The following is a 9985-nucleotide window of genomic DNA, read 5'->3' as shown; positions in this document are numbered from 1 at the left end:
GCTACAAACATCTGCCCCCAGCCACCCCAGAAAAGGCACATCTGTAAGATGCGCCAATTCTGGCACTTGGCCACTCTTCCCACTCCCGTGTAGCGGTGGGATATGGGGTAATGAAGGGTTAATGCCACCTTGCTATTGTAAGGTGACATTAAGCCAGATTAATAATGGAGAGGCGTCAATTATGACACCTATCATTATTATTCCAATTGTATGAAATGGTTAAAAAAACACACACATTATTAAAAAGTATTTTAATGAAATAAACACACAGGTTGTTTTAATATTTTATTGCTCTCTCAATCCACCTGAAGACCCTCGCTCTGAAAAATAATGAACCAACAATATACATACCTTCCGATGATCTGTCACATCCCACGAGGTAAATCCATCTGAAGGGGTTAAAATATTTTACAGGCAGGAGCTCTGCTAATGCAGCTGTGCTCGTGCCTGTAAAAAACCCCGGGGAATGAAGGTAATGTAGGTCAATGACCTGTATTTACCTTCATTCGCGGTGATGCGCCCCCTGCTGGATGTCCCTAGAACGTGGGAAAATAATCAGAAAATTTACCAGGCTCGAGGTCATATGAGGACATCCAGCAGGGGGTGCATCACCGCGAATGAAGGTAACTACAGGTCATTGACCTACATTACCTTCATTCCCCAGGGTTTTACAGGCACGAGCACAGCTGCATTAGCAGAGCTCCTCCCTGTAAAATATTTTAACCCCTTCAGATGGATTTACCTCATGGGACGTGACAGATCATCGGAAGGTATGTATATTGTTGGTTTATTATTTTTCAGAGCGAGGGTCTTCAGGTGGATTGAGAGAGCAATAAAATATTAAAACAACCTGTGTGTTTATTTCATTAAAATACTTTTTAATAATGTGTGTGTTTTTTTAACCCTTTCATACAATTGGATTAATAATGGATAGGTGTCATAATTGACGCCTCTCCATTATTAATCTGGCTTAATGTCACCTTACAATAGCAAGGTGACATTAACCCTTCATTACCCCATATCCCACCGCTACACGGGAATGGGAAGAGAGTGGCCAAGTGCCAGAATTGGCGCATCTTACAGATGTGCCTTTTCTGGGGTGGCTGGGGGCAGATGTTTGTAGCCGGGGGGGGGGGGCAATAACCATGGACCCTCTCCTGGCTATTAATATCTGCCCTCAGTCACTGGCTTTACCACTCTGGCGGAGAAAATTGCGCGGGAGCCCACGCCAATTTTTTCCGCAATTTAACCCTTAAATTTAATAGCTACAGTGCCAACATTTTGCACATACACACTACTAACATTAGTAGTGTGGAATATGCAAAATAAAGGGGGATATGACATGGTTTACTGTATGTAAACCATGTCTCATATCATGTCGGGTTATGATATTAACATTGTTCTGTCTTCATACACGTTGATACGGTGTGTGATCCGACATACGGCATAAACCACTTCTGTCTCCCAAATAAGCAGACTGTTCTCTGTAGTCTAACTTGTTTATTGGTAAACATGAGCGCGGTAAAACTAGAAGAATACAAATGATATGTATAAGTATTGGGCTAAACAATAACACAACTGCAACTAACAGGGAAACATACAGTATGGTGCAACTTCTACATAACTACATACAGCAGGTTCCTGGTAACCACATTTCCTGTGTACTGGCTGCTATACAGTTAATCACACTCTGTACAACACTACATTGTAGGAACAGGGATAATGATCTTACCGGATAAACTTAACAAGGATGAGAAGTAAGTGAGGTAGTTCCAACAGCAGATAACACGTGTGTCCAGGGAGATGCACAGAGAGAAAATGGGGGATTTCCCTGTCCCATGATGCTTTGGTGCAATCCCATAATGCAACACTCTATTATTACATGGAAAACACAGGTTATAAATTTATCCACCACTGGGTGGTGCTATAACACAGCAAAAACCAAACACTAATAGTAATTAACCTTTAATGCATGGAACGAACCCCTGTCCTGTTAGAAGGACAGAACACTCCCCGCTTGGCATCAACCGATGCCACCTACAGGTTCTTTTGGCGAAAACAGTAAGACAAGTTCCGCCACTGGTCTGAGGAATAGTTTGCTTTCCCCGGACTTGCCTACTTTGACCTCGACCTTACGGATCTTCCCATCTTTGCTTGGGAATACTTTAGTGATGAGGCCTAGTGGCCACTCATTACGGGGTGACTGGCTGTCTTTCATGAGAATGACATCACCGGTTTTGATGTTTGGTTTGTCGGTCTGCCACTTCTTCCTTGGTTGTAAGGTGGAGAGGTACTGCTTCCTCCATCTGTCCCAGAAGGTATTGGAGAGACTTTGGACTTGTCTCCACTGTCGTCTGTAGAGGTCCTTGTTGCTAAATTCTCCAGGTGGAGCGCTGAGAACGCTGGCTTTCTGAGTAAGTAACATGGCAGGAGTGAGAATGGTCGGATCCTCAGAGTCACTAGAAAGTGAAGTCAATGGTCTGGCATTAATGATGGCCGAAACTTCTGCTAGGAATGTGGTCAAACTTTCATGTGTGAGTCTTGCACTACCTGCTTGCAAGAAAATGGAGTCAAGGATTCTGCGTGCTATTCCTATCATCCTCTCCCAAGCACCTCCCATGTGAGAAGAGTGTGGTAGATTGAAAGTCCAGGTACATCCCTGCTCACTCAGGTATCTTTCCACACTGGTGGTGTCTAGGTTGGAAGGAATTTGAAGTTCTTTCACTGCTCCTACAAAGTTGGTACCTCTATCGGAGCGTATGTGCTTCACGGGACCTCTGATGGCGATGAAACGTCGGAGTGCATTTATAAACCCTGAAGTGTCCATGGACTCAATTACTTCAATGTGGACTGCTCTAACGGACATACAGGTGAACATAACCGCCCAGCGTTTGGCGTTGGCCTGGACTCTTCTAGCGTTCCGTGCAACCACAGACCATGGCCCGAATACGTCCAGTCCGACGTTGGTAAAGGGAGGTTCTGTACTAAGTCTGTCTGGTGGGAGATTGGCCATCTTCGGCTTTTGAGTCCCACCACGGAGTTTGTGACAAATCACGCAATTGTAAATGAGTTTACTCACGCATCGCTTTGCTCCGACTATCCATAGTCCAGGAGTTCGTAGATTTCCTTCAGTAAACAGTCGTCCCTGATGTTTCACCAAGACGTGGTGGTGTTGCACAAGCAGGGTCGTGACATGATGATGTCCAGGAATTATAGGGTGCTTCTCCCCGAATTCCACTTCAGCTTCTTGAAGACGACATCCAATTCTTAACAGCCCATCCTGGTCAATGATTGGATCAAGCTTCTTCAAGACACTATCTCTGGAAACGGCTTGGCTTTTATTGAGGTTATCTATTTCTTTGGCGTAACATTCACGTTGTATGGTACGAATTATGACGTTCTTGGCATTTTCCATGCTTGGAACGGTAAAGGCAAGCTTGCAGTGGTGCCAACCTTTGCAAGGTTTCTGGATGGCGGGTGACGTTGACTTGTAGGATCGAACCACATGAATTAAACAAACGAGGGCACGAACAAGTGAGTCCCAAGTTGAGAACCTGTTGAAGCGGTGGGATTTGAGGTGATTGTCTTTAGTCACCGTACGTAGAACGGATACCTGAGGGCGGATTTCCTCATCTGCCTCTGGATCCACCAGTTCAAAGATGTTTGACTCGTCCACATATGGCGTCGAACGGTATAAGAATGTAGGGCCGGTGAACCAGGTTGTGTCCTTAAGTTGTCTTGCTTCAACGGATCTGGTTGCGTGGTCCGCCGGATTGTGGTGCGTGGACACATAGTGCCACTGTTTAGGTTCGGTGGATCTCCTGATCCTTAGCACCCGATTGCTGACATAGACATAGAAGCGACGAGTTTCATTGCAAATGTACCCCAGCACTACCTTGCTGTCAGTGTAGAACTCGACTTCTTTGATTTCCAGGTCCATTTCTGTCGAGATAAGCTCAGCTAACTCTACTGCCAGTACAGCTGCACAGAGTTCCAGTCTGGGTACTGTGTGTTCATGGAGTGGGGCCAATTTTGTCCGGCTCATAACAAGCCTTACGTGGCATTGTTCATTGATGTCAGTTGTTTTCATATACGCCACTGCTGCAATTGCCTTGGTTGAAGCATCGCAGAAGATACAAAGCCTTTGCACCTTGATTTCTGATGAAGGCACAGAAGCATATGGTCGTGCCACGTAGAGACTCGACAGGGCTTCTAAAGAATTTTTCCATCTTTCCCACAATTCTCTTTTATCGCTGGGAAGCGGATCATCCCAATCGGATGTCTCTTGGGTGAAGTCTCTCAACATCATTTTACCTTGGATAGTTACAGGGGTTACAAATCCCAGAGGATCGTACAAGCTGTTCACAACGGACAGGATGCCTCTACGCGTGAAGGGTTTCTCTTCTTCGCTGATCTGGAAGGTGAATGTATCCTTTTTCAAATCCCAGAGTAGACCCAGGCTCCGTTGCATGGGAAGGGAGTCCGTGCTTAAATCCAAGTCTTTTAAATCGGTTGAGTAATCTTGAGAGGGAAAGGCTGCCATTAGTTTCTGGCTGTTGGAAGCAATTTTGTGCAACCTCAAATTGGATGAAGCAAGCATTTCTTGTGCCCTTTTCAGGAGACTGACTGCCGACTCCTCTGTGGGTGTGGATTTCAGGCAGTCATCTACGTAGAAATCCTTTTCCACAAAAGATCTTACATCCGATCCATACTTCGCTTCACCTTCTCTGGCTGAATGTCTAAGGCCATAGATAGCGACAAAATAAATAACTCAAGGCAAGGGATATGCAAAACTACACATGTGTGAAGATGGAAAAGATGTGCACATATACCCAGAACAATGGACGTAATACCAGACAAATCGGGAATTCATATATAAACATAAAGAACAAAAACCGAACTGATGTCCATAAAATAATTAATTTTATTGAATATTAATAACAAAAAATAACACTACATAAATTGGTAGGGGACGAGAAAGAAACCAAAAAAGTATGGCACAAAAAGGATATAGCAGCATAAAATACACAGTCTGAAATATAACAGTACTATGTGAATAAATAAATAAATAAATAAATAGATATATATGTATCACATAGTCGAAGACTGAAAAATATAGATGTAAGTTTGTTTACTCCTTAGCATACAATACCCCGAAATTAATAATAAATAAATATATATATATGTGAGAAAAGTGCAAACACTAGTGCAAAGATAAATAAAGTGCACAAGTGCGAAAAATATGATGAGGTAAGCTGCTCGGGTCACAATTAACTGCAGGAGACTGCCATCTAGTGTCTAGGCACTAATCCAATACAAGCTCAAAATGCTCCCCTTAAGTAGTTAATATATTTACAAGTGTAACAATCCTAATAGGAGGAAGCAAAGAGTGGAGCAAGGGAAAGCGCCCAGGGCAAGTTTGTACCTGCAATGCTGCTGTATCCAGGATGTGCCAGTCCCCGACGCGCGTTTCGGCGAAGGCTAGCGCCGAAACGCGCGTCGGGGACTGGCACATCCTGGATACAGCAGCATTGCAGGTACAAACTTGCCCTGGGCGCTTTCCCTTGCTCCACTCTTTCTTCCTCCTATTAGGATTGTTACACTTGTAAATATATTAACTACTTAAGGGGAGCATTTTGAGCTTGTATTGGATTAGTGCCTAGACACTAGATGGCAGTCTCCTGCAGTTAATTGTGACCCGAGCAGCTTACCTCATCATATTTTTCGCACTTGTGCACTTTATTTATCTTTGCACTAGTGTTTGCACTTTTCTCACATATATATATATTTATTTATTATTAATTTCGGGGTATTGTATGCTAAGGAGTAAACAAACTTACATCTATATTTTTCAGTCTTCGACTATGTGATACATATATATCTATTTATTTATTTATTTATTTATTCACATAGTACTGTTATATTTCAGACTGTGTATTTTATGCTGCTATATCCTTTTTGTGCCATACTTTTTTGGTTTCTTTCTCGTCCCCTACCAATTTATGTAGTGTTATTTTTTGTTATTAATATTCAATAAAATTAATTATTTTATGGACATCAGTTCGGTTTTTGTTCTTTATGTTTACATAGATAGCGACAGCAGGGGAAGGGCTGTTCCCGAAGATGTGAACCTTCATACGATATTCCATGATGTCCTCGTAGGGGTCATTATTGCGGTACCAAAAGAACCTCAAGTAGTTTCTGTGTTCTTCTTTAACAAGGAAGCAGTGAAACATCTGTTGTATGTCGGCCATAAATGCTACTGCGTCTTTGCGGAAACGAATGAGTACTCCCAGAAGTCTGTTGTTGAGGTCTGGACAAGACAGGAAGACGTCGTTTAAAGAAACACCTTCGTATCTGGCACTTGAGTCAAATACTCTTATCTGACCTGGTTTCTTCGGATGATACACGCCGAAAATAGGTAAGTACCAACATTCCTCGGAATCTTGAAGTACAGGTGCAATTTCCGCGTGGCCGCTCTGGAATATTCTCTCCATGAAGGTAAAGAAGTGTTGTTTTGTTTCCGGTGCCTTCTGCAGTTTGCGCGTAAGGGAGACAAATCGACTGTAGACAAGTTCTCTGTTGTTGGGTAAGCGTTGCCTCTGTGGTTTGAATGGTAAAGGTGCGACCCAACTCTTTGATTCATCTCTTACTATCTCTCGCTCCATGATGTCCAAGAACAGTCTGTCCTCTATGGACTTTGCTACCTGGTTGTCTTCTCTTGTCCTGTGGAAAACTGTGCACCCTATATGATCTTGCTCACCGTCGCATGCATGGTCTTCACAGGAAGGATCAGCTAACGGACAAGGTGGAGGGGTGTGGTGTGGCAATTCTTTAATCAGGAAACTGCTCTCGCATGGCTGGAAGAGAGACGGGCGTCCATTCTCGAGGGTATTGGTGAGCATGCTGTTGACTGATGTCGGCCTGTGTGCTCCACCCAAACAGACATCTCCCACAATGACCCATCCTAGGTCAAGTCTCTGAGCATATGGGGCGTTTTGTGGGCCGTTGATCTGTCCTCTAGCCTTGTGGACCCGTAGTATGTCTCTTCCGAGAAGTAAGACGATAGGAGCTCCTTGGTCGAGCTCTGGTATCAGGTGAGCTATACATCTCAAGTGGGTGTGATGAGCTGCTACCTCTGGTGTAGGTATCTCAGACCTGTTGTCTGGAATCTGGTTGCACTCCAGTATTGATGGCAAGGATAAGCAGGTTTGACCGTCTATAGACTCTACTTTGAATCCAGTTGCTCTCCTCCCCGCCGTCTCGACAGTACTTGCACATGTCTTCAAGGAGTACGGAGAGCCGGGACCAGCAATGTTGAAGGTGTCGAAGAGAAAGGACTTAGCTAGAGACCTGTTGCTCTGATCATCCAAGATTGCATATACCTTGATCGCCTTATCCCGTTGGCTCGCTGGGAATACTCTGACAAGACAGATCTTTGAGCAGGATCTTCCTGCTACGAGTTCCTTGCAGATCTCTGTGCACCGAGAAGTGACCACTGGGGTGTCCATGTCAGTGTCCATCTGTTTTTCGGCAGACTCTTCTACTCGCGACGATACCCCTGAGGGTGGTCCAGGATGTAAGGGCGTGTTGTGCTCCACACTACTACATTCTGTGCATTTCACACTGGTTTCACAGTTCTTGGCGAAGTGTGAGGTTGTCGCGCAGCATCTGAAGCATATCTTGTTTTCCTTTAGGAAACTCTTACAGTCTTCTAGAGACTTCTCCCTGAAGGCTCTACATTTTAGTAGAGGATGAGGTTTCTTGTGTAGGGGGCAGTATTTGCTGAGATCCTGCGGTTTGTCCTCTTCTGGAGAGGACTTACTTGCCCTGTAAGGAAAACCTGTGGAGGTAACATTAGTTTTGTGGACTGCCACTGGTGTTTTACTGGGTTTTACACCAGAGGCAGCGGTACATGACATAGTGAAATCGAAACTAGGGTCATTTCTAACTTTAGCCTGCTGAGCAACAAAGTCTACAAACACCCCAAAGGGAGGAAATGGTACCTTATGAGCCTGTTTGTAACGGGACCCGTGACTGACCCACTTTTCTTGTAAGTTGTAAGGGAGCTTTTGGACAATCGGGTTGACACCTCTGGCAGTGTCCAGGAATGCCAACCCTGGTAGATCACCTTCTGCCTGAGCAGCATGTACCTCCATTAACAAGTCGCTCAGTTCCCTGAGCTTTTGATAACCCTTATTTGCTATCTTGGGGAAATCATCAATCCTTTTATACAAAGCATTTTCTATAGCTTCTATTGACCCATAACATTCTTCGAGTCTCTCCCACACCATACGAAGTCCTGTGTGTGGGTACTTTATGTTAATGTCCCTGATTCTTTTGGCATGTTCAGCTGACTCGCTCCCAAGCCACTTAACCAGTAGATCTAACTCTTCACTACTGGAAAGATGCAAGTCTCTGATGGCATTCTGAAAAGAGGCTCGCCATGCTCGGTAGCTTTCAGCTCGATCAGTGAACTTTACAAGTCCCTTGGTCACCAGCTCCCGGCGGGTAAAGAACCTTGCAAAGTTCATAGTGGCTGACTCAGTGCCGACGTGAGCTGGTGTGCTGTTGTCGTGCGGTGTTTGTGTTGCATCATCATACCTGGTAGGAGCTTCTGGCTTAGGAAAGTCTGTATAAACCCGTTCAGTGGCAAAGGGTGTCCCTGTCAGTCTGGGTGGAAGCCGTACCTTCTGTCCCGTAAGACGGTAGTGGTGATCAATGTCGTTTCGCAGTATACTTTCCTGCTTCCAGTACGGTGTTTGGAGGGAAGATCTCTGGTAATCTGCATAGGCTGGTTGGTGTAACGGATCAGAGTTGTCTTCTATTTTGGAATGTTGGCGGACATATTCTGAGACGCGTTGGGCAGGGTCCTGACGATCAAGGTCTGGTCCACGTACGTCGCTGTCAAGCTCAGATTCAGGAAACTCCATGGCTTCTAAGAACTCGGCTTTGGCTATTGCGGCTGCTGCTTCTTTTTCAGCGGAAAGCCTTTCTAAGGTCGCTCGCAGGCGTGCCGTATCTGCGTCTCTATTGGCTTGCAGGCGGGCTCTCTCTGCTTCTTGCTCTGCTTGCAGGCGGGCTCTTTCTGCTTCTTGGCGGGCTCTTTCTGCTTCTCTATCTGCTTGCAGGCGGGCTCTTTCTGCTTCTTGCTCTGCTTGCAGGCGGGCTCTTTCTGCTTCTTGCTCTGCTTGCAGGCGGGCTCTTTCTGCTTCTTGGCGGGCTCTTTCCGCTTCTTGCTCCACTTGTCTCAACTTTAACTGCATCTCTTGTGCAGCGAAGGAGGATCTTACTTTCGCTGCCTCAGCTTCTGCTCGGGCGAGGGTGGCAGACCTTTTCGAGGAAGACTTGCTAGAGCGGCTTGTTTGGGACCTCGTCCTGAGTGAAGATGTTTGACTTGTAGACATTTTATGTCCGTTTGCAGGCTGTAGGACGTCTCAGAGCGGGTAGGGGTGACTTCAGCATGGACTGAGACGTGTAGTGCTTGGTGGCTGCACTCTCGGTACTTGTGACTGAATGGCGGCCGCTGCGGTATCTGCAGGCAGTGCAGTGTGGTACAAGCGGCTGCGTAAGTGGTATTTGCTATCGCTGGCGTCTAGCCTCCTTTACTGTAATCCTGGCGTCTAGCATCCGTTTTACTGTTCTGTCTTCATACACGTTGATACGGTGTGTGATCCGACATACGGCATAAACCACTTCTGTCTCCCAAATAAGCAGACTGTTCTCTGTAGTCTAACTTGTTTATTGGTAAACATGAGCGCTGTAAAACTAGAAGAATACAAATGATATGTATAAGTATTGGGCTAAACAATAACACAACTGCAACTAACAGGGAAACATACAGTATGGTGCAACTTCTACATAACTACATACAGCAGGTTCCTGGTAACCACATTTCCTGTGTACTGGCTGCTATACAGTTAATCACACTCTGTACAACACTACATTGTAGGAACAGGGATAATGATCTTACCGGATAAACTTA

Source organism: Ranitomeya variabilis, chromosome 5, assembly GCF_051348905.1.
Source record: "Ranitomeya variabilis isolate aRanVar5 chromosome 5, aRanVar5.hap1, whole genome shotgun sequence".
In the NCBI taxonomy this organism is placed as follows: domain Eukaryota; kingdom Metazoa; phylum Chordata; class Amphibia; order Anura; family Dendrobatidae; genus Ranitomeya; species Ranitomeya variabilis.
This window is presented reverse-complemented; position numbering follows the sequence as displayed.